We start from the raw sequence: 24,633 nt of genomic DNA on the forward strand, positions 1-24,633 counted from the left end.
TATAAAGATAATCCATAAAAAGAGACTTGGTAAGGTCCAACTAAAAAATGGATTACCAGAAATAACTTAGAAGGAACCGACACGAAGAAGTCGGACCAAACTAATTCAAGCATCAGAATTATAGAAAGTAAATTCCAAGGGATTACTAAAAATAATTCGCGAGGACTAAAAAAAAAAAAGAAGTTGACCGATAGAAGGCGTGCGCTATAAGGGAATAAAGCCGGACCCAGAAAGCCATGACCTTAATCTACAAGTACTATATCAAAGAATGCGAAGAAAAATAAGCCGAACAAAGCTAGCCTCAAAGGCCATTTCGAAAGCAGAAACCAAAATAGAAGTATATTGAAAGAGGTTGAGCATCAAGATGCCAGAACTCTAAAGGATGCCAGGAAGTGCTAAACAAAGCTATACGCAAAGCATATCACAAAAGAACAAAGTTGGCATAGTAAAAAGCTCAAGAGGCCACCCAAAAAAGCCAACCTCAAATGCTTAAAGAAACTACTTTGTTTTTCTACATAAAGTTGCTATAGAGAAGCAACCAAAATATCTGAGTTAAGTAGACTACAAGTTACAGAAATAAGAGTTTAAAAGCCCACAGACCAGGCTGTACACAATATATCAAAGAAAACTATAAAGGATTCAAAGACTCCTGATAGCTGAACATTTCCGTCGACTAGGAATTTAATCTCAAAATAAGATTGGCATTGTTTGTATAGTTCCTAGCCAACAAGTAATGCTCAAATCAAATATTCAAAATCAAAACAAAATATAAACCGAGAGTAATTAAACCTCGGGTCGTTCTCCCTAGGACTGCAAATGAAATGTTACTTCTTTCGATTGTGAAGAGGGCAAAAATGGGTTTTGAAATCAAAGAACAAAAGATTAAAAGAACTAAGAAATGGTCAAAATTGTAATTAATGCAATTAAAGGGAAGTGAGATCAAAACTAGTGAAAATTCTATAAACGCAATAAAAGAGCCTTGACTTGGGAGTGAGTATCCAAGGAATCCTATCATGGCCATAACCACAACTATGGTAATTATCACGAGTCAATCTCGCCTAGTCAACCCCAACCATCGAGGAGTAAGTCAAGCAAGCATAATTGACCTTAATCCATAAGTCCTAACCAACTTACCAAACTAATTGATAAAAGGCTAGCGTCAATGGAAACAAGAGCCAACTAACTACCCAAGAATTACCACTAAATGTCAGACATTATGACTCTAATATCCTAAAGACTCAAACCATAAGCCAAGGTGGGAAAATCTACTCAAAATCTAGAGTTGGCATTTTCACAAACATCTTGTGTGCATAAAAGTAAAACATGGAGAATTGCAATGTAAAATGTAAAACTACAACCAACTATCAATAAAACCAAACTTAAACAAGCAATCAAGCATAAAGGAAGCATGAAATGTAAAATTCATCAATCAAAAATTCAAGAAACACAAAATTGCAATATGAACAAAGTAATTTGAACCAAGAGAAATTGAAAGTAAAAGTGCTTGAATTAAAGAGGAAATTGAGAGTACTTACAATTGAAAAAATAAAATCAGAATCAAAGCTTGCTATAAAATACCACAATGGAAATTGATAAACCCTAAGAGAGCTTTCTACTCTACACAAAACTATGTAAAAATTGCTCTAATGCTTCCCCCCTTTGATAAGTGTTGAAGTCTCCTTTATATAGCACTCCAAAATAGCATTTCAGCCTTCCAAAAATGAGCCAAGGGCCCCAGAAATCGCGAAACACGTGCATCATTAATGAAATCATGTGTTGGGACCTGTGCGGACGCATACGCGGCTAAAAATTGACCTGTGCGTACGCACCCATATGGAAATTTCTTCTTGTGCGCACGCACGCAGGTCTGTGTGCACGCACACACGGATTTTCTTGCTTGTGCGCGCGCACGCAAGGCTGTGAGCATGCACACTTCGCTGTGTGTGCTTTTCCTTGTTTTCTTCATGTTTTCTCCGTTGTACATGCTTTCTTCCACTTTTATCCTTCCATTCTTGCCTTCAAGGCCTGAAATCACTCACAAACCATATCACAGCATCGAATCACACAAAGGTGGGATCAAATTGCTCTATTTAAAGCACAAAATTGTATGTTTTCACATTTAAGTTCAAATTAGGGATCAAACACAAAAGTATTCTATTTTGGTGCTTAAGTGTGAGTTTATATGCTAAAATCCATTCAAAGTGAGTTGAAATATACCATCAAATATGGACTCATCAACTCCCCCACGCTTAAACAATAGCATGTCCTCATGCTAAACCAATAAGGAGAATGATCAAAAGGGGTAATCAATTTATTGAATGCAACTACCTATATACATGCGAGTATGTAAATACCATATATCTATCTATTTATCTATCTATAGTACCTATAAGAAATTGGTGAAAGCAAACAATCAAATTCCCAAGCAAGTATAGACAAACAGGGCTAAGCAAGGAAATAATCCAATTTAACCCAAAAATCTAGAGAATTGATTTACTCATCAAAATGAAGTAACTTGCATGAACACATGATAAGAAGCATGGAAACATAGAATTGAGTAATTGAACCCTCACTAGGTGTGTATACACTCTAATCACTCGGTGTCTAAGGGTCAATTCACTCAAGTCTCTTCTAATCATGCTTTCAAGAAGTTGCTTTTCATCTAATAATCAACAACAAGTGATGCATGAATACAATCATCATGAGGACTTATTGGGGTTGTAATGTGGTTAGGGTAAAGGTGAGATAGATATGGCTAAGTGGACTAAAATGGTTGAATCCTTGATTAGTTTAAGTATCCATGTCAACCTGTATCAGTCAAATCAAAACAAAATGCAATCCTAAGCTTCCATAAATTCTTTTCACTAATTCATGTATGCTTATCTCATAAACCTCACATATGCAATTCTTTATTCAATTGTTTACCCTTTTTGGGTGACTTTGCGCCTTTTATGATGAAGGGTTTTTTTTTTTTTTTTTGAAATGAGAATTGCATATGGTTAAGTAGTTCATAGATGAATGTTCCCATTTTCCAAAGTTTTCAATGAGATACCCAAATTAAACATTTTCATTCCCTACCAATGTTTCCCAAAAGATTTCCCCACACTTACATGAAACACACTTCTTTAACCTAAGCTAATCAAGGATGCAATCCAAGGTAATTCATGGTTTTTCGCTTAAGGTTGTGATGTGCTAATATCAAGAACAATGGGGTAAATAAGGCTCAAAAGGGGTTAACAATGGTGAATGCAAGGGGTAAGGCTATATGGGTAAAGTGAGCTTTTAAACAAAGATGACCTCAATCATGCTCAATGCAATTCAAGACATCAATCAATGGAAATAAAGAATCAAGCAAGACTAAGATCACAATCATAGAAGAGATTTATCACACAATAAACAAAATTAGTGGTTAAAGTGTGTAACCACTCAATATAGCTCAAAGACTCATAAGGTATTTATTCTTTACTCTTCTATGTTCCAAAAGAAATAATTCAAGCAAGTTTGGAAATAGTTTTTTCAATCAACTTAATAGAATGCCCTTGGCAAAAATTCTTGGAAAATTTGTTGTTTTTTTTCACCAAAATTATTTTCTATATGTATGATGTGATGGATGCAAAATTTTTCAAAATTTCCTAGCTCTTTTCCTAATTTTCAACAAGCAAAAGTTAACATGAACAATTAGGATCAAGATAACCAGGCATATGCTATTCACATCATCCAATCAAAATCCATATCTATACTATATACCAAGCAATATAAAGATGCAATATATATATATATATATACCAAGACTAGGGATGCAATACTAAAGATGACTAAAAGCAACTAATATATATATACCGAAAAGTAGTAAGCAATATGAGAAAGTAAAGTGCTGTCAATATCCACAAAAGCATAATAAAACTAAAAGTAAACTACATGAGAGTGTTCAGGAGAGAATATTTACACCCAAAAATAGAAGATCCTCCCCCACACTTAAGCTATGCACTGTCCTCAGTGCCAAAGGAATCAATCGGGAGAGGCCAATCATGTGAGGTTCCACCGCCTGGCGGTGGTGGGTGGTGATGGCGCTGGTAAACAATAAGGGCGCTAGATGGCTGTGTGGTGGTCTGTGCTGCTGGCGGGTCCACTGCCTGGTCAGCTGCCTCCGCTCTCGGCTCGGCTGCAACTGCCGGCTCCTCCACTGCATGCTCCTCAGCTCTGTCAACTACTACCTCCTCAGTCATGGGCTCCTCAGGTATCTACTCAGGTGGCTGGACTACCTGGCCAGCTTCAGCTACTGGCTCCTCAGATGCAGGCTCCTCGGCCTCTGGCTCTGGCGTATCTGGATGAGGTGGCCCAGGGTCTCTACCCTCAAACTTCGCCACTATCCACTGGAAGCGGCAAGCGTTACGGCGCTCATAGCGGTGGACGGCCTGAAGGATCTCCCGACACATCTCATAGGGTGTCTGAGGTTGGTGTAAGGGTGCGGGTGCTGAAGGAGGTGCTGAAGGCTCTGCTGCTGCTGATGGAGGCTCAATAGTCTTCCTTTTCTTCTGAGGCGGCCCGTCATAATCGCCGTATGGCAGATACGGCTGCTTACTGTTGTAGACAGACGTCCAGTCTGTTGGACGTCTCTCTACCCCAGATAAGGCTGCTAATCTGGTAATGAGGGATGGGAAAGGAATGTTGAATTTCTGTTGTAGGTTCACCTTCATCATCGACTCTCTAATAAGGGGAAGAACAGATATCCTCTTCCCCTCCAGAATAGACCATAGTATCACTACCACACGAATCCTAATATGTGTGGCATGCGTGCTTGGAAGGATATAATCGGCAATGATCTGCTGCCAGATCCTTGCGTCCAGGTTAAGGTCCGTGCACGTAATGCTCGCGGGGATAGGCTGCTCTCCCTTGCTATATTCCCACTTAGCCTCAGGCTGGCCAATCTTTTTCAGGACCGCATCCAAAGAAATTTTTCCTTTGGTGATGTCCGTCATTATTTGAGTGAGAGCATCCCTAGCCGGAGGAATATGCGGAATGTCCAAGAGGGCCTCTAAAGCAGTATCAGAGGTGTTCAAGGTGACACCTCTGAGAAAAATTGTTTTGGCATCCCTCGTTAGGATATTTGCGTAAAATTCTTTGACCTGGTGTTCATTTACTTCCACCGGATTGAATTTTACGAATTCCCAATGATAGAAATTGATTCTGTTTAGAATGGCATCCACATATTTTTCAGGCAGGTTTAGCTTCCTCTCATAATAAAAGGCGCGCTTTTCTAGCTTTTTGTATTGCTCTTGGGCCTCAAAATTGATAAAAGTGTCTAGATGGTCACTGGGAGGCACGGGAGGAGGGCGAGCCAAGGGGTTGGCTTTCTCTTTTCCCTTGTGACCCATCCTGAAGAAGACAAAAATAGAACACAACTCAAGGAACAGATAAAATCACAGAAAGAAGAAGGATATAATCAAACAATTCAATTAAGAGCCAGTCAGATAAACAAATGCCAATCAGGGAAAAACATGTGTAAATAGTAAAATGTTCCAAAGAGAATGCATTTTCCCAAAATCAAGCAACCTAGGTGACAAATCAATGAGTAAACAATAGTTGGAAGCATAGATGGTACTTAGGTGTATGTGAATTGAATGGAGAGAAATTGATTGTCGCCATTGTGCTTTAAAGGTTGAAAAATTTTGTAAAACTTGGCACAATGGGTACAAATCAGATTCAGAGCGAAAGCCTATTCATATTCATGTTTAGAAGATAGGAGATCACCACATATACACAAGGTTGCATTGCTCAAAAACTTAAAGGAACAAGTTATTATGTACATGGCTTTGATGTTAAACACACATGAATAAGCAGTTATTTAATTCACCAAATAAACATTATATTTACTGCTGCAAAAAGCGCCAAACAGAATTGAAGATTGATACTATTCAAGCTAGTTTGGGTTTAAAACAAGATGGTTTGGCAGTTAGCATATAATGCATGGAATCAGCATGCTATACACTTAAAAGTACCAAATAGGAGGATCAAAGATGTACATTCCAATCAAATTCGGTTTCAGGACAAGATCAGCAAAGAAGTGCATAATAGCATGTTAATTCAAAGAATGATATGCTCAGCAAAAGGCGACATCAAACACGAGAATTACATAGGCAAAGTGACATTCAGATTGATGTTTTGAGTAGGAGTACATAATATACTAAGCAAATCATCTCAGACTGCAAATAGAATAAAAGAAGATGTGCACAATCAGAAATTAATAATGCCAAATGGAAGAAAATGCAAAAACCTATGTTGAACAGACACAGAATTTGAACCAGAATTTCCATTCAGGCATTTAATCAGGTATGTCATGTGCAGAAATTGACAAGCAGCATTCACAGTTCAAGTAAGAACAGCAATTTCATCCAGTGCAAAAAATGATTCAAGTATTCAGCCAGCATCACATATTCATATTCAATCCAAAAAATTATAAATCATCTAACCTAAAACCACCTAGAAACTAAAGCAGAATTAAAAACAAAAGTAAAAGGAAGCAGTAAAATAAAGTAGTAAAGAAATGGAACAGGGGTGAAGGAAAACAAGGGTCAGACCTGCAATGTAGAGGGAAGGAAGGGTGGTAGATGGAGAGAGGCGCAGCAGCACAGGGGACCGCCGCTGCTGGGTGCTGCTCGCCGGACAGAAAGGCGCGGCCTAGGGCAGCGCTGGCGCGGTGGCAGAGAAGCGTGAAACAGGGACAAGGGGAGAGAAATGTAGTGCGAGAGAGAAGAGAAAGGAAGAGAGAGATGGAGGGAGGGAGAGTGACGGCGGCGGTAGTGTGGTCGCCGACGGTGGTTGGTTGTAGGGTGGAGGGACGAAGGGGCTAAGAGGGAGGGTATGTGTGGTGGTGGTATGGTTACTGAGAGAAGAAGAAAGGTTTGGGGGGGTTGTGGTAACTGAAGCGCGAGCCCTGATAAACCCCGTTTTTAGGGTTTAACATGTATAGAATTTAAGGGTTTTATCAATGATCTTCCACACTTATTCAGATAAAACTGCATGATTTTGTGTTCCTTTCCTTATTTTGCCTCATAGATGAAAATATGCTTTTTTTGCATCAAAATTGATATATTGTAATCCCCCTCAATTACCATTCGATGCCTTGATCTGTTTGTTAAGTGGTTTCAGAAGTTACAGGGCAAAAATGGCTAAGAGGAATGAGGGAAGCATGCATGAATGGAAGGAGCAAGGAATAAATTAAAGAATTGAAGTTTGGAGATGTGCGCGCACGCGCACCGTGCACGTACGCGCGGTTGTGTACCCCCAGAGCCGGCTGAGTGGAGCCGAGATGAGAAGCCGGCACGCTCATATGGCTGGGCTACAAGTCATTGGACGCGCGCGCGCACTATGCGCCTACGCGCAGATCGCAGAGGACCCCAAGTGCGCATACGCGTGCCGTGCGCGTATGCGTCGATGGACGCACGTGATTTTTTAATCAAAATACGTGACCAGTGATTTCAGGCTAGGCCCTGTTTTGGAGCAGAATTTTGGAGGGAAAAGCTTAAGAAGGCCAAGGATTAGGAGTGTTAGGACAATTAGTCATAATTCTAGATATTTTAGGGAGTTAGTTACATTTTGTTTTTAGAGAGAGAAACTCCAACTTCTGTCTAGGATTTCACTTCCTCCATTGCAATTCTTCTTTGATTTCTTGGTGAGATCCATTGCTAATTCACTTTCACTTTGATACAAGTTGTAGATCCGCTCTTCTCCTACTCTTAATTGATGTTCTTTTGATTCAATCTCTTAGATCTAAGATTTGTTTGACTTTGTTACTTTGAATTTGGATTGATGAATTGTGGATTTTCATTCAATTGCTTGACTGTTGATGATTGTTTGGATTAGATAGCTTTAATTCAATTTTCTTCTTTTAATTACACCATGTCTTCTATGATTGCCTACCAATTATTTGTGAAAATGACAACCCTAGCTATGGAGTAGATTTCTCTTACTTGGCTTAGGGGTTGAGTTATTGGAGACACTTGAATAGTGGATATCAATTGTAGATTATGAATTGAGAATTGCTAATTGACTTGGAGTGCACTAAAGCTAGACTTCCCTAGGGTGAGACTAGGACTTGTGACTCAAGTTAGTTACTCTCACTTGACTTTCCTCCATTGTTAGGGGGTTAACTAAGTGAAGCAACAATCAATTCTTATCATAATTGAAGGAAGCTATAATGATGGAACTTCCAATACTTACCTTTAGCCAAGGCCTTTATCTCAATTAATTGTGGTTTGCTCTTATTAGCTTAAATTCTTGCACAAATTCTCAAAACCACAAAAGATTTCCTAATCAAGGATGTGCATTTTAAGGCAATTCCTAGGGAGAACGACCCGGGATCAACACTCTCGGTCAGAGATTTTAGAATTGTTTGATGCGATATTTGCGTGTTGGTTAAACTATATTCACGATTGAATTCATCACTAAATTCTAACCGGCATAAGAATATTTGGTTCATCAAGCCCCTGATCTTTTCGAATTAATGTTCGAAAAGTGACCTGTGCAGACGCACAAGGTCGTGTGCGGATGCACACAGGGGAGAAAGAGAGGTATGTGCGCGCACAGGGTCATGCGAGCGCTGCAAGCAGAAGGTGGAACGCAACCTGTGCGGGCGCATACTTGGTATGCGGATGCACAGGGGAGGGAAAAGGGTTGGGAGCATACACACAGCTTGTGCGTGCGCTGCGACCAGGGGGTGTTGCTCAAGCAGTTTTTCTTTTTTTTTTAGAGAAAAAAAAGGGATGCCTACGGCCGCACACATGGTGTGCGGCCGCACGCATGGTGTGTGGACGCATAGAAGAGGGAAAAGAAGAAGCTGTGCACGCGCACAACTTGTGCGTGTGCGGTGAACAGAGGGGCTTTTGGGGGCGTGCGTACGCATACTGCTGTGCGGACACACAGGGATGGGAAACAGGGGAGCTGTGCGCATGCACAGGTCTGTGCGGACGCACAGGTCTCTGTTCCTGTAACAAGAATTTTGGATCTAGGGCACCAAATTTGACATTCCAAACAGGTTTTCAAGCCCCAAAACATCACAAAACTCCCAAAAAAAAACCTTATTTCATTAAAACTACTCGACAACCATCAAAATAAAATAATCAACCAAGGAAACTAACCAATTATTTATGAAACAAAATCTAAAAGTGAATAGGTTAGAAGGATATTACCATGGAGGGTGCCTCCCACCTAGCACTTTGGTTTATAGTCCTATGTTGGACTTGGTGAGGAGATCCTTGTTAGGGCGACTTATGCTTTCACTCCTCCTTGAATCTCCAACCAAGTTTGCTATTGATCCGACCTCCGGGGTCCCAACTAAGTTGCATCGAACTCATAAGAGACTTCAAGCTAGTAACGAGGATCCTTAAGTATTGATTCTTGAATTTGATGCTCGGATCCCACACTTGAGTTCCTCTATCACCATTGATACGCTTGTGCACTCTCCGGAATCCACTAAAGTGACTCATGCACCAAAATTGAGCTCCAAATGTTGAGTCGGCTCCTTTGATGAACTTTCCATTTCTTAACCAATCAACATTCTTCTCTTCACCATCCACTACTCCAAGAAAGGTTCGAAGTTGGCCATCCGTTTCTATAACGACGTATTGATATGGGCTTCGAAATCTTGTTAGAGAAATCTTCACCTGTTCAATTCGTTCTTGCACAACTATCTTTACTTCTTGGCAAACAGAATCTTCCTCAACCTCTTTTGAATCTTCTTCATTATCACTCAAGTCAAATATCGGAGGTTGTGTGAAGTCCACATCGACATCTCTTTCCAAATCTAATGATGCAGGTTCATGAAGGTCATAGAAGGAATTACCCAAGTTGGACAAAAAATCTTGAATGATGGAATCCTCTTGATCAATTCCTATCCACTCTTCATTTATCTCCTCTTGCACTTCATATGGTGTCTTGCCATCTTCTACTTGATTTTTCAATTCTTCTTTCACTCCACACTTCTCACTTGGTTCCACATATTCATCCACTAGAGTTTGTTGCTCGTGGCATGAACGTAATAAATCTAAATAACCCAAAGCCTTGGCTAAGGTAGACATGACTTGCTCTTGCTTCTTCCAGAACTCTTGTTGTTCTTGAATGAGCATGAAAAATACTTCTTGTGTGGTTTAATCCGTATACGAAGATGAGGATTGAGGCGATGAAGGTTGACAGTCAAACTCATGAGGGTAAGGGTTTTGCATGTAGTGAGGGGGTGGTGTGTAAGATTGGTAACTATAAGGGTAAGTATTTGGGTTCCATTAGGGTGCATAGTGGCAATGGTGAGAAAAAGTCATTAAGAAAATATAAACAAAATCCTACTAACAAAAATGAACAAACAACCAAAAAGAGCTATTTACACTACTAACATATTCACAACAACCAAAAGACATAACACCATTTGCAGATCCCCGGCAACGGTGCCAAATTTGATAGGTTGAACATTTCCGTCGACTAGGAATTTAATCTCAAAATAAGATTGGCATTGTTAGTATAGTTCCTAGCCAACAAGTAATGCTCAAATCAAATATTCAAAATATAAACCAAGAGTAATTAAACCTCGGGTCGTTCTCCCTAGGATTGCAAATGAAATGTTACTTCTTTCGGTTGTGAAGAGGGAAAAAAGGGGTTTTGAAATCAAAGAACAAAAGATTAAAAGAACTAAGCAATGGTCAAAATTGTAATTAATGCAATTAAAGGGAAGTGAGATCAAAACTAGTGAAAATGCTATAAACGCAATAAAAGAGCCTTGACTTGGGAGTGAGTATCCAAGGAATCCTATCATGGCCATAACCACAACTATGGTAATTATCACGAGTCAATCTCGCCTAGTCAACCCCACAAGCAAGCATAATTGACCTTAATCCAAAAGTCCTAACCAACTTACCAAACTAATTGATAAAAGGCTAGTGTCAATGGAAACAAGAGCCAACTAACTACCCAAGAATTACCACTAAATGTCGGACATTATGACTCTAGTATCCTAAAGACTCAAACCACAAGTCAAGGTGGGAAAATCTACTCAAAATCTAGAGTTGGCATTTTCACAAACACCTTGTGTACATAAAAGTAAAACATGGAGAATTGCAAAGTAAAATGTAAAACTACAACCAACTATCAACAAAACCAAACTTAAACAAGCAATCAAGTATAAAGGAAGCATGAAATGTAAAATTCATCAATCAAAACTTCAAGAAACACAAAATTGCAATATGAAAAAAGTAACTTGAACCAAGAGAAATTGAAAGTAAAAGTGCTTGAATTAAAGAGGAAATTGAGAGTACTTACAATTGAAGAAGTAAAATCAAAATCAAAGCTTGCTATAAAATACCACAATGGAAATTGATAAACCCTAAGAGAGCTTTCTACTCTACAATACTCCTACTCCTAATTACTATGATAACTATGTAAAAATTGCTCTAATGCTTCCCCCCTTTGATAAGTGTTGAAGTCTCCTTTATATAGCACTCCAAAATAGCATTTCAGCCTTCCAAAAATGAGCCAAGGGCCCCAGAAATCACGAAACACGTGCATCATTAATGAAATCACGTGTTGGGACCTGTGCGGACGCAAAGACATGTGCGTCCGCACACGCGGCTGAAAATTGACATGTGCGTACGCACACATGGAAATTTCTTCTTGTGCACGCACACACAGGGCTGTGCGCACGCACACACGGATTTTCTCGCTTGTGCGTGCGCACCAAAGGCTGTGCACACGCACACTTCGCTGTGTGTGCTTTTCCTTGTTTTCTTCATGCTTTCTCCCTTGTACATGCTTTCTTCCACTTTTATCCTTCCCTTCTTGCCTTCAAGGCCTGAAATTACTCACAAACCATATCACGGCATCGAATGACACAAAGGTGGGATCAAATTGCTCTATTTAAAGTACAAAATTGCATGTTTTCACATTTAAGTTCAAATTAGGGATCAAACACAAAAGTATGTTATTTTGGTGCTTAAGTGTGAGTTCATATGCTAAAATCCATTCAAAGTGAGTTGAAATATACCATCAAATATGGACTCATCAACTCCTCAGTGGCAGCATCTCGGGGTGAAGGAGGACGAGTCTGAAGGGGGACAGCGTCGACAATCCCATCCGCCCGATTCAGGATCTGAACATCAGGATCCGAATCAGGGTGTTCGACCTTGGCTGCAGGTGTTGAAGAGGTCCGGGCAACAGAAGCCTTGGTGGATGGCACTGGAGGTGGATCTGCATCATCATCTTTATCCGTGGCAGGGACGATCTTCCCATCTTCCACAACATTATCTAAGCTGAAGAAAGAAAGGTCGAGATCAGGAGCATGAACTCGGACCTGATCCTTCAGGTTCTCATAAGCAGGAGTCACACTGCCCACAAGATGGCTCTGAAGCTCGGCATAGTCAGCTCGAGCAGATTTCAAACTCTTCCTAAGCTCCATCATCTCACCATAAGTCAAGACATAGCTCTCCTTATGCTTCAGTGCCATATCCTCAGCCAACTTCGCAGAGGCCACCGCAGCAGTAGCTCGAATCTTCTCACCCTCTAACTCTTTTTTCAGCCTCACCATCTTCACCTCAAGCTCCTCCTTCAACCCCTTGATCCTGTCGAACTACGATTTGGCCTCCTCCATAAAAGCCTTTGTGGCATGAATGGGAAGATCCTGGGCAGTTCGGTATAAAGCCGCTCCCATATGTGCCATCTTAATACTACTCCGGTTAATAAAGTCCAAATGACGATGGAGGGAGACATCATCAGTAGGAACAACACCATAAGGAGCAATTTGTTGATCAACAAATCCAACGGCATCAAAGTCCGGGGCGTCCAAATTGAAAGGCTCAACAGTCCTCTGTCTTTTTGGAGAAGGGCCAACATTAGGAGAAGAGGTAGCAACAGAAGTCTGGGGAGGATCAACCAAAGGGACCTGAGGAGTCGGAATAATCCTCCTCGGTCCAACAGAGCTCAAGATCGGCTTCTTAGGAGGAACTTGGGAAGATCCCTCCCCTACAGCCTTGGCCGAGATGTTCTGGGTAGCGGTAGCCTTCCTCGCCTTCTTAAAGGCTTTCATGGAATCATTGGTCTTGGCCATCTCTGAAAAAAATTAACCAAAAAAAAAATTATAAACTGGAAAGAAAAGAAACAAAAGTAAGTAAAACAAAGCAAAGGAAGTCGGTCACTACCCAGCTCAACTCGGACAAGAGGGGGGTCCCCCAAAAATCTCTTTGTACCGAGATGGGGAAGTTGCCCCCAAATATCTTCCAACACATTCACAAAATCCTACTCGACCTCATCAAGCATCTCCCACGAGTATCGAGACACCACAACATTCTTTTGCCAACACAAGGGGAAGGCAGGTTCATTATTCGACTCTAAGAAAAATGGCCGAGCTCCCTCAACAGCTCGGACCTTAAAAAAGTAATTCTTAAAGTCCCTAAAGGACTCGTCATACATAGCAAACACTTTATGTCCTTGAGCAGACCGAAAAGAAATCCAAGAAGCTTTCTTTTTAAAGAGATCCCGGGTTTAGTTAAAACAAAAAGATAGAGAAGGAGAGTTTGAGAAGGTTTGGCATCCAACTCTTGGCAAAGAAACTAAAAAATCTTAATAAAGCCCCATGAGTTAGGATGAAGCTGGGACAGAGCTACATTACATGACCACAGCAAATCAGTCTCGAAAGAGGTAAAAGGTAGGGTAATATTCATCTGGCTAAAAAAGTAATCGTAAGCATAAAAGAAAGGGCGTTCCCCCGGGGTTAGAGAAGGAAAGCAAACCCTCTCGTCAGAATCCGGCGCCACCAACTCATAGTTCTTCTCCTGCTCCCTACTACTATAGATTCGATGATGTTTTCTAAGCTCCACGCAGAACTCAGAATTAACTACGAAAACACACATCAGAACGAGGGAGTCCAACCAGTCAGACATTCCCTCGGGGACTTTGGAGGATGTCTCGATAATATTTTTGCGAGAAGACATGGTCAACTAGTCCTACAGCAAAGGAAAAGAGAGAGGATTACTAAATAACAACTCGGGCATAACAAAAACAGCTCGGACGAAAACAGATACAATAGCAAAAGGAGACCCCGGGACACAACCCAAGGTCCAGGGGCATCCTTTGGAGGCGGTAATAGAACGAAGACTTGGGGAAATCTACAAGGAAAATCTACAAGGTCATCTCAACAAGAAAAATAACCTTCTTTCTTTCAGGAAAATCTACAAGGTCATCTCAACAAGAAAAATAACCTTCTTTCAAACAAAAGACACTCCGAGAAGAAAATCACAAAATCAAAAAGTCATCAAAAGTAGCCATCTTTCAACAAAACTACTAGCGAAGGAAACTGTCAACAATCAAACAGATCAAAATCACCAAAAGGCACAATCTTTTTTAGAATCAAGCAGTTCATAAGCCACAAAAGGTACGGTCAGAAGCAGTGACAACATGCAAAACCCTAAAAGCATCAAATTATCAGGGAATACACCAAGGAGCATATATAAGTCGAAGGAACTCATGCGTCACAGCAACAATCAAGCATGACGATATGAAAAGGTTCAAGCTTTCCAATGCAAATTCAAGCAAAATCAAAATTTTGCCAAAAGATAGAACAATGCAAGCACAAAGAACGGTGAAAGAGGTAAAAGAAAGAAACAGAAAAGAAAACCTACCTGCAAAAGGGAGGAGACGATGAACACTGAGAGGTTGAAGACGAAAAACGAGACCAAAGATCACCTTTCAAACAAGCGAAGCACCAACAACCACCAAATGGCGCCACGGAGAGAAGCGTGAAAACGTGAAAACAAAAGTCCCAGGCGAGCCAGAAAAAACGGAAGGGAAAGGATGGAGTTACAGTGAAGCAAGAAAGAGGAGAAACGGAGAACAGAGACTCTTTGAAAATTTGAAATGAAGAAAGGAGTGGGAAGCAAAGGAAATGGCAAAGGAGGAAGTTAAGGAGCATTTAAAGCCCTCGCGCGTTCCCAAGGCAAGGAACACACGTTTTCAAAATTAAAGGAATAAAGAAAAACGTTCCACATTCAAAGGGAAGCTCTACAAAAGAGATCAACAAATGCTCGAGCTCAGCTTTTCCAGAGAAGGATTGAAGTCCTAAAAAGGACTCGACCTCAAAAAAAAAAAAGACCACACTTGAGCAGGGGCACTGTTCATACCATGTGTCGAGCTGTCCGACCCGGGCTGATTGACGACAAGTCGACCACCTCTTCGGGTCAGGATTACCGGACCTCTTCTTAAAGAGTTCGGCCAAATCATCATGAAGAAGCCCAAAAAGGGCCCAAATAAAGGGACATAGCCCAATCTAAAGGCAACTAAAGCCCAGGAAGATAAGGGCGGCCCCCCAGAAGATAAAGATGACTTCACTCAAAAATAAGATAAGATAAGATAACTATCTTATCTCCAGAAAGGTCACTCCACACTACTATAAATACACTGGAGCACCCAGGTATAACTCATACTCTGATTCTACAAAAAACCTGCTTAATACCCTTGCTAACTTAAGCATCGGAGTCCCTTGCAAGTACCACCACCCTCCGGTGACGAAGGATCAGAATTATCACCAAGTCGAACAAGTCGGACACGGCGGCTCCGGCCACCATCAATAAGTCGGACACAACAGCTCTGATCAGTACAGAAGATCTCGTCTGAGATTGACCCACAGTTTCAGGTAACCCTCGGAACAGTGTGCAAAATTAAACTCCACACAACTGAACTGACAAGTGCACTGGGTCATCCAAGTAATACCTCAGGTAAGTGAGAGTCAAATCCCACAGAGATTGTCGGATTGAGCAAGCAATGGCTGCCTTGTAAATCTTAGTCAGGCGATTAGAAAAGATGATTGTTTGTTTGAAAGCATAAACGAAATACGAGATTGATGTGAAAATAGTGATAAAGATTCATTTAAGCCTTCGGAGATGCGTATTCTTTCCAGATTAACTTTTCTTACTGTCTACTTCAATAACAAATGATTCATTCAATGGCAGCTGGTACACGAAATTGTGATCATCAATGGTGCCAACAACTTGGTACGCACAATTGTAATCTCAACTCTTTATCACAACTTCGCACACCTAACCAGCAAGTGCACTGGGTCGTCCAAGTAATAAACCTTACGTGAGTAAGGGTCGATCCCACGGAGATTGTCGGCCTGAAGCAAGCTATGGTCACCTTGTAAATCTCAGTCAGGCGGATTCAAATGGTTATGGTGAATTGATAATAAAAACATAAATAAAATATAAACTGGGATAGAGATACTTATGTAATTCATTGGTGAGAATTTCAGATAAGCGTATAGAGATGCTTTCGTTCCTCCTGAACCTCTGCTTTCCTGCTGTCTTCATCCAATCATTCCTACTCCCTTCCATGGCAAGCTTTATGTAGGGCATCACCATTGTCAATGGCTACATCCCATCCTCTCTGTGAAAATGGTCCAATGCGCTGTCACTGTATGGCTAATCATATGTCGGTTCTCGATCATACTGGAATAGGATTTACTATCCTTTTGCGTCTGTCACTACGCCCAGCACTTGCGAGTTTGAAGCTCGTCACAGCCATCCCTTCCCAGATCCTACTCGGAATACCACATACAAGGTTTAGACTTTCCGGATCTCAAGAATGGCCATCCATGGGTTCTAACTTATACCACAAAGATACTAATATCTCGGACTCGGTCCTCTGTATTAGATATCTAAGAGATACTCATTCTAGCTTGTTTGCATGTAGAACAGAAGTGTTTGTCAGGCACGCGTTCATAGGTGAGAATGATGATGAGCGTCACATAATCATCACATTCATCATGTTCTTGGGTGCGAATGGATATCTTAGAGAAGGAATAAGCTTGAATTGAATAGAAAAACCAGTAGTACTTTATATTAATTCATGAGGAATAGCAGAGCTCCACACCTTAATCTATGGAGTGTAGAAACTCTACCGTTGAAAATACATAAGTGATAAGGTCCAGGCATGGCTGAATGGCCAGCCCCCTAAACATGATCAAAGGATCAAAAGATAATCCAAAGATATCCAAAGATGTAAATACAATAGTAAAAAGTCCTATTTATACTAAACTAGTTACTAGGGTTTACATAAATGAGTAAATGATGCAGAAATCCACTTCTGGGGCCCACTTGGTGTGTGCTTGGCTGAGCATTGAGCTTTACACGTGTAGAGGCTTCTCTTGGAGTTGAACGCCAGTTTGTAACCTGTTTCTGGCGTTTAACTCCACTTTGCAACCTGTTTCTGGCGTTTAACTCCAGAATGCAGCATGGAACTGGAGTTGAACGCCAGTTTGTGTCATCTAAACCCGAGCAAAGTATAGACTATTATATATTGCTGGAAATCCCTGGATGTCTACTTTCCAACGCAATTAAGAGCACGCCATTTGGAGTTCTGTAGCTCCAGAAAAGCCACTTTGAGTGCAGGGAGGTCAGAATCCAACAACATCTGCAGTCCTTCTTCAACCTCTGAATCTGATTTTTGCTCAAGTCCCTCAATTTCAGCCATAAAATACCTGAAATCACAGAAAAATACAAAAACTCATAGTAAAGTCTAAAAATGTAAATTTTAATTAAAAACTAATAAAAATATACTAAAAACTAACTAAATCATACTGAAAACTATGTAAAAATAATGCCAAAAAGCGTATAAATTATCCGCTCATCACAACACCAAACTTAAATTGTTACTTGTCCCCAAGCAACTAAAAATCAAATAGGATAAAAAGAAGAGAATATACTATAAATTCCAAAATATCAATGAAACTTAGCTCCAATCAGATGAGCGAGACTTGTAGCTTTTTGCCTCTTGAATAGTTTGGCATCTCGCTTTATCCATTGAGGTTCAAAATGATTGGCATCTATAGGAACTCAGAGTTCAGATAGTGTTATTGATTCTCCTAGTTCAGTATGTTGATTCTTGAACACAGCTACTTTATGAGTCTTGGCCGTGGCCCTAAGCACTTTGTTTTCCAGTATTACCACCGAATACATAAATGCCACAGACACATAACTGGGTGAACCTTTTCATATTGTGACTCAGCTTTGCTAAAGTCCCCAATTAGAGGTGTCCAGGGTTCTTAAGCACACTCTGTTTTTGCTTTGGACCTTGACTTTAACCGCTCAGTCTCAAGTTTTCACTTGACACCTTCACGCTACAAGCACATGATTAGGGATAGCTTGGTTTAGCCACTTAGGCCAGGATTTTATTCCTTTAGGCCCGCCTATCCACTGATGCTCAAAGCCTTGGATCCTTTTTATTTACCCTTGCCTTTTGGTTTTAAGGGCTATTGGCTTTTTGCTCTTGCCTTTTGGTTTAAAGAGCTTTTGGCTTTTTCTGCTTGCTTTTTCTTTTTCTTTTTCTCTTTTTTTCGCATTTTTTTCTGCAAGCTTTTGTATTCACTGCTTTTTCTTGCTTCAAGAATCATTTTTATGATTTTTCAGATTATCAGATAATATTTCTCCTTTTTATCATTCTTTCAAGAGCCAACATTTTTAACATTCATAAACAACAACTTCAAAAGACATATGCACTGTTCAAGCATTCATTCAGAAAACAAAAAGTGTTGCCACCACATCAAAATAATTAAACTAGTTTCAAGGATGAATTCGAAACCATGTACTTCTTGTTCTTTTGTAATTAAAACATTTTTCATTCAAGAGAGGTGATGGATTCATATTCATAACTTTAAGGCATAGACACTTAGACACTAATGATCATGTAATAAGACACAAATATAAATAAACATAAAGCTCAGAAATCGAAAAACAAAAAATAAATAGACAAGGAGATTAAGGAATGAGTCCACCTTAATGAGGGTGGCGTCTTCCTCTTCTGGAAGAATCAATGGTGCTCTTGAGCTCCTCTATGTCTCTTCTTTGTCTTTCTTGCTCCTCCCTCATAGCTCTTTGATCTTCTCTAATTTCATGGAGGATGATGGAGTGCTCTTGGTGCTCCACCCTTAGTTGTCCCATGTTGAAACTTAATTCTCCTAGGGAGGTGTTGATTTGCTCCCAATAATTCTGTGGAGGAAAGTGCATCCCTTGAGGCATCTCAGGGATTTCATGGTGGGGGATTTCCTCATGCTCTTGTTGAGGTCCATGATCTCTTGTTTGCTCCATCCTTTTCTTAGTGATGGGCTTGTCCTCTTCAATGAGAATGTCTCTGGCCTTAGGTGCCCTAGATGGTTATGAAAAAACAAAAAGCAATGCTTTTACCACACCAAACTTAAAAGGTTTGCTCATCCCCGAGCAAAAGAAGAAAGAAGTGAGTAGAAGAAGAAGAGAATGGAGGAGATAGAGGTGTGTGAATGGTTTGGTCAAGGGGGTTTAGGTGGTTATGATGTGTGAAAAGGAAGGAGTGATGGTTTGAATTTAAGTGGGTGGGTGTAGGTGGGTTGTATGATGGTTTTGGAGGAGTAATGGAGGTGATTGGTGGAGGTTAATTGAGGAAGAATATTATGAAAAGGGATGAAGATGAGAGAAGAAGTGGTAGGGATCCTATGGGGTCCACAGATCCAGTGGGGCCAAGGACTTAACATCTCTGCTCCAATTAGGCGTGTAAAACGCCCTTGCTGTGCAATCCTGGCATTTAACGCCAGACTGCTACCTGTTTCTGGTGTTAAACGTTCAAATGTAGCTTGTTTCTGGCGTTTAACGCCAGGAAGATGCTTGTTTCTGGCGTTAAATGCCAGCTTGGTACCTGTTTCTGGCGTTAAACGCCAAACAGATGCTTGTTTCTGGCGTTTAAACACCAGACTGCTCTCCTCCAGGGTATGCTGTTTTCAATGCTATTTTTCATTCTGTTTTTTATTTTTTAGTAGTTTTTGTGACTTCACATGATCATCAACCTAATAAAACACAGAACAACAAAAAGAAAATAAAATAGATATGATTAAATAACATTGGGTTGCCTCCCAATAAGCGCTTCTTTAATGTCAATAGCCTGACAGTGAGCTCTCATGGAGCCTCACAGATGTTCAGAGCATTGTTGGGACCTCCCAACACCAAACTTAGAGTTTGAATGTAGGGGTTCAACACCAAACTTAGAGTTTGGTTGTGGCCTCCCAACACCAAACTTAGAGTTTGACTGTGGGGGCTTTTGTTGACTCTGCAGTGAGAGAAGCTTTTCATGCTTCCTCTCCATGGTTACAGAAGGAGATCCTTGAGTTTTAAACACAAGGTTGTCCACATTCAGTTGAAGGACTAACTCTCCTCTGTCCACATCAATCACAGCTCTTGCTGTGGCTAGGAAGGGTCTTCCAAGAATGATGGATTCATCCTTATCCTTCCCTGTGTCTAGGATTATGAAATTAGCAAGGATGTAAAGGCCTTCAACCTTTACTAACACGTCCTCTACTTGTCCATAAGCCTGTTTTCTTGAGTTGTCTGTCATCTCTAATGAGATTCTGACAGCTTGCACCTCAAAGATTCTAAGTTTCTCCATTACAGAGAGTGGCATGAGGTTTATCCCTGACCCAAGGTCACATAGAGCCTTCTCAAAGGTTATGGTGCCTATGGTACAAGGTATTAAGAACTTTCCAGGATCCTGTTTCTTCTGAGGCAATGTCAGTTGATCCAGATCACTCAGTTCATTGGTGAGCAAGGGAGGTTCATCTTCCCAAGTCTCATTACCAAATAATTTGGCATTCAACTTCATGATTGCACCAAGGTACTTGGCAACTTGCTCTCCAGTAACATCTTCATTCTCTTCAGAAGAAGAATACTCATTAGAGCTCATGAAAGGTAGAAGGAGGTTCAATGGAATCTCTATGGTCTCTAATTGAGCCTCAGATTCCTTTGGTTCATCAGAGGGAAACTCCTTGCTGATCACTGGACGTCCCAGGAGGTCTTCCTCACTGGGATTTACGTCCTCTCCCTTCCTTGTAGGTTCGGCCATGATGGTTAAATCAATGGCCTTGCACTCTCTTTTTGAATTCTCTTCTGTATTGCTTGGGAGAGTACTAGGAGGAGTTTCAGTGACTCTTTTACTCAGCTGGCCCACTTGTGCCTCCAAATTTCTAATGGAGGACCTTGTTTCATTCATGAAACTTAAAGTGGCCTTAGATAGATCAGAGACTATATTTGCTAAGCTAGATGGATTCTGCTCAGAATTCTCTGTCTGTTGCTGAGTCGATGATGGAAAAGGCTTGCTATTGCTAAACCTGTTTCTTCCACAATTATTAAAGCCTTGTTGAGGCTTTTGTTGATCCTTCCATGAGAAATTTGGATGATTCCTCCATGAGGGATTATAGGTGTTTCCATAGGGTTCACCCATGTAATTCACCTCTGCTATTGCAGGGTTCTCAGCATCATAAGCTTCTTCTTCAGAAGATGCCTCTATAGTACTGTTGGATGATTCCTTCAATCCATTCAGACTCTGAGAGATCATATTGACTTGCTGAGTCAATATTTTGTTCTGAGCCAATATGGCATTCAGAGTATCAATTTCAAGAACTCCCTTCCTCATAGGCGTCCCATTATTCACTGGATTCCTTTCAGAAGTGTACATTAACTGGTTATTTGCAACCATATCAATGAGTTCTTGAGCTTCTGCAGGTATTTTCTTTAGGTGAATAGATCCACCTGCAGAATGGTCCAGTGACATCTTTGATAGCTCAGACAGACCATCATAGAATATATCCAGGATGGTCCATTCTGAAAGCATGTCAGAAGGACACTTTTTGGTCAGTTCCTTGTATCTCTCCCAAGCTTCATAGAGGGACTCACCTTCCTTTTGTTTGAAGGTTTGAACATCCACTCTAAGCTTTCTAAGCTTTTGAGGAGGAAAGAACTTAGCTAAGAAAGCCGTGACCAGCTTATCCCAAGAGTTCAGGCTATCTTTAGGTTGAGAGTCCAACCATACTCTAGCTCTGTCTCTTACAGCAAACGGGAAAAGCATAAGCCTGTAGACCTCGGGATCAACCCCATTGGTCTTAACAGTATCACAGATCTACATGAATTCAGTTAAGAACTGAAAAGGATCTTCGGATGGAAGTCCATGAAACTTGCAGTTCTGTTGCATCAGAGAAACTAATTGAGGTTTAAGCTCAAAATTTTTTGCTCCAATGGCAGGGATTGAGATGCTTCTTCCATGTAAATTGGAATTTGGTGCAGTAAAGTCACCAAACATCTTCCTTGCATTGTTATTATTTTCGGCCATGTCTCCTTCCTTTTCGAAAATTTCTGTCAGATTTTCTCCAAAGAGTTGAGCTTTAGCTTCCCTTAGCTTCCTCTTCAGAGTTCTTTCAGGTTCAGGATCAGTTTCAACAAGAATGTTCTTATCCTTGTTTCTACTCATATGAAAAAGAGGAGAAAACAAAAGAAAATATGGAATCCTCTATGTCACAGTATAGAGATTCCTTATGCAAGTATAAGAAGAGAAGAATGTAAGAAGGAGAAGATGAAAAATTCGAACACAGAGAGGGGGGTGGGGTTCAAATTTTTGGGTGGAGGAGAAGTGTTAGTAGATGAATAAATAAATAGAAGGAGGTGAGGAAGAGAAGAATTCGAAAATTTAAATAAAATAAAATAAAAATATTTTAAAATTAATGTTAAAATTCGAAAATTAAAATTGAAATCAAATTAAATTGAAATCAAAACAATTAGTTAATTAAAAAGGAAATTTGAGAAAGAGAGAAGGGATTTTCGAAAATTAGAGAGGGAGTTAGTTAGGTAATTTTGAAAAAGATAAGAATCAAATAAAAAGTAAAGTAGTTAATTGAAAAAGATTTGAAAATCAAATTTGAAAAGATAAAAAGTTAGAAAGGATTTTGAAATTAAATTTTGAAAAAGATGTGATTGAAATTTAATTTGAAAAAGATTTGAAAAAGAATTTTAAAAAGATTTGATTTTGAAAATTAAAGTTGATTACTTGACTAACAAGAAACAAAAAGATTTGATTTTAAAATTTAAAGATTGAACCTTTCTTATTAGGCAAGTAACAAACTTAATATTTTTGAATCAATCACATTAATTGTTAGCATTGAATTCAAAAGTATGGAATAAAAATAAGAAAAAGTTTTGAAAATTAATTTGAAATTTTCAAAAATATGAAAGAAAAATTGAAAAAGATTTGATTTTTGAAAAAAATTTGAAAAAAGATAGAATTTTTAAATTGAAAATTTGATTTGACTCATAAGAAACAACTAAATTTTAAAAAGTTTTGAAAAAGTCAACTCAAATTTTCGAAAATTTATGAGTGAAAAAGGAAAAGATATTTTTTTTTATTTTTGAATTTTAATAAAGAAAGATAAAAAAGGAAAAGATATCTTTTTGATGTTTTTCTCTCTTTTTTTTTTTTCATTAAACAGCAAGAATGAAACAAAACATGAAGAATTAAGATCAAAACCAAAAATGCATGCAAAAACACTATGAATGTCAATATGAACACCAAGAACACTTTGAATGTCAAGATGAACACCAAGAACTTATTTTTGAAAAATTTTCAAAAAAAGAAAACATGCAAGACACCAAACTTAAAAATTTTTATTCTTTAGACATTAATGTTTCAAGAATGCGTATGAAAAATAAGAAAAGACACAAAACAAGAAAATATGAAGATCAAACAAGAAGACTGCCAAGAACAACTTGAAGATCATGAAGAATGCAATGCATGAAATTTTCGAAAATAATTTTTTAGAAAATTAAAAAGATGAAATTGACACCAAACTTAAAACTTGACTCTAGACTCAAACAAGAAACACAAAAAAATATTTTTGATTTTATGATTTTATAAATTTTTTTTTTATTTTTCGAAAATTAATTGGGAAAAACGAAAAAAGAAGAAATTATTTTTTTTATTTTTCAAAAATAAGAAATAAAAAGCTTAAAATCAAAATAAAATTACCTAATCTGTGCAACAAGATGAACCGTCAGTTGTCCAAACTCGAACAATCCCCGGCAACGGCGCCAAAAACTTGGTGCACGAAATTGTGATCATCAATGGCGCCAACAACTTGGTACGCATAATTGTAATCTCAACTCTTTATCATAACTTTGCACAACTAACCAGCAAGTTCACTGGGTAGTCCAAGTAATAAACCTTACGTGAGTAAGGGTCGATCCCACGGAGATTGTCGGCCTGAAGCAAGCTATGGTCACCTTGTAAATCTCAGTCAGGCGGATTCAAATGGTTATGGTGAATAGATAATAAAAACATAAATAAAATATAAACTGGGATAGAGATACTTATGTAATTCATTGGTGAGAATTTCAGATAAGCGTATAGAGATGCTTTCGTTCCTCCTGAACCTCTGCTTTCCTGCTGTCTTCATCCAATCATTCCTACTCCCTTCCATGGCAAGCTTTATGTAGGGCATCACCGTTGTCAATGGCTACATCCCATCCTCTCTGTGAAAATGGTCCAATGCACTGTCACTGCATGGCTAATCATCTGTCGGTTCTCGATCATACTGGAATAGGATTTACTATCCTTTTGCGTCTGTCACTATGCCCAGCACTCGTGAGTTTGAAGCTCGTCACAGCCATCCCTTCCCAGATCCTACTCGGAATACCACAGACAAGGTTTAGACTTTGCGGATCTCAAGAATGGCCATCCATGGGTTCTAACTTATACCACAAAGATTCTAATATCTCGGACTCGGTCCTTTGTATTAGATATCTAAGAGATACTCATTCTAGC

General features: G+C 39.5%; 1 non-coding gene across 1 annotated transcript; it reads left to right on the plus strand.

Annotated features, from left to right (window-relative positions):
- Positions 1 to 21,651: 21,651 nt before the first annotated feature.
- On the plus strand, positions 21,652 to 21,759 carry LOC148552880 (small nucleolar RNA R71). The gene has a single exon (XR_015892767.1). It is a non-coding gene; the product is annotated as a small nucleolar RNA R71 (small nucleolar RNA).
- The last annotated feature ends 2,874 nt before the right edge of the window (positions 21,760 to 24,633 follow it).

Source organism: Arachis ipaensis, chromosome B7 (genome assembly GCF_059453495.1).
Source record: "Arachis ipaensis isolate K30076 ecotype BB chromosome B7, ASM5945349v1, whole genome shotgun sequence".
NCBI lineage: Eukaryota > Viridiplantae > Streptophyta > Magnoliopsida > Fabales > Fabaceae > Arachis > Arachis ipaensis.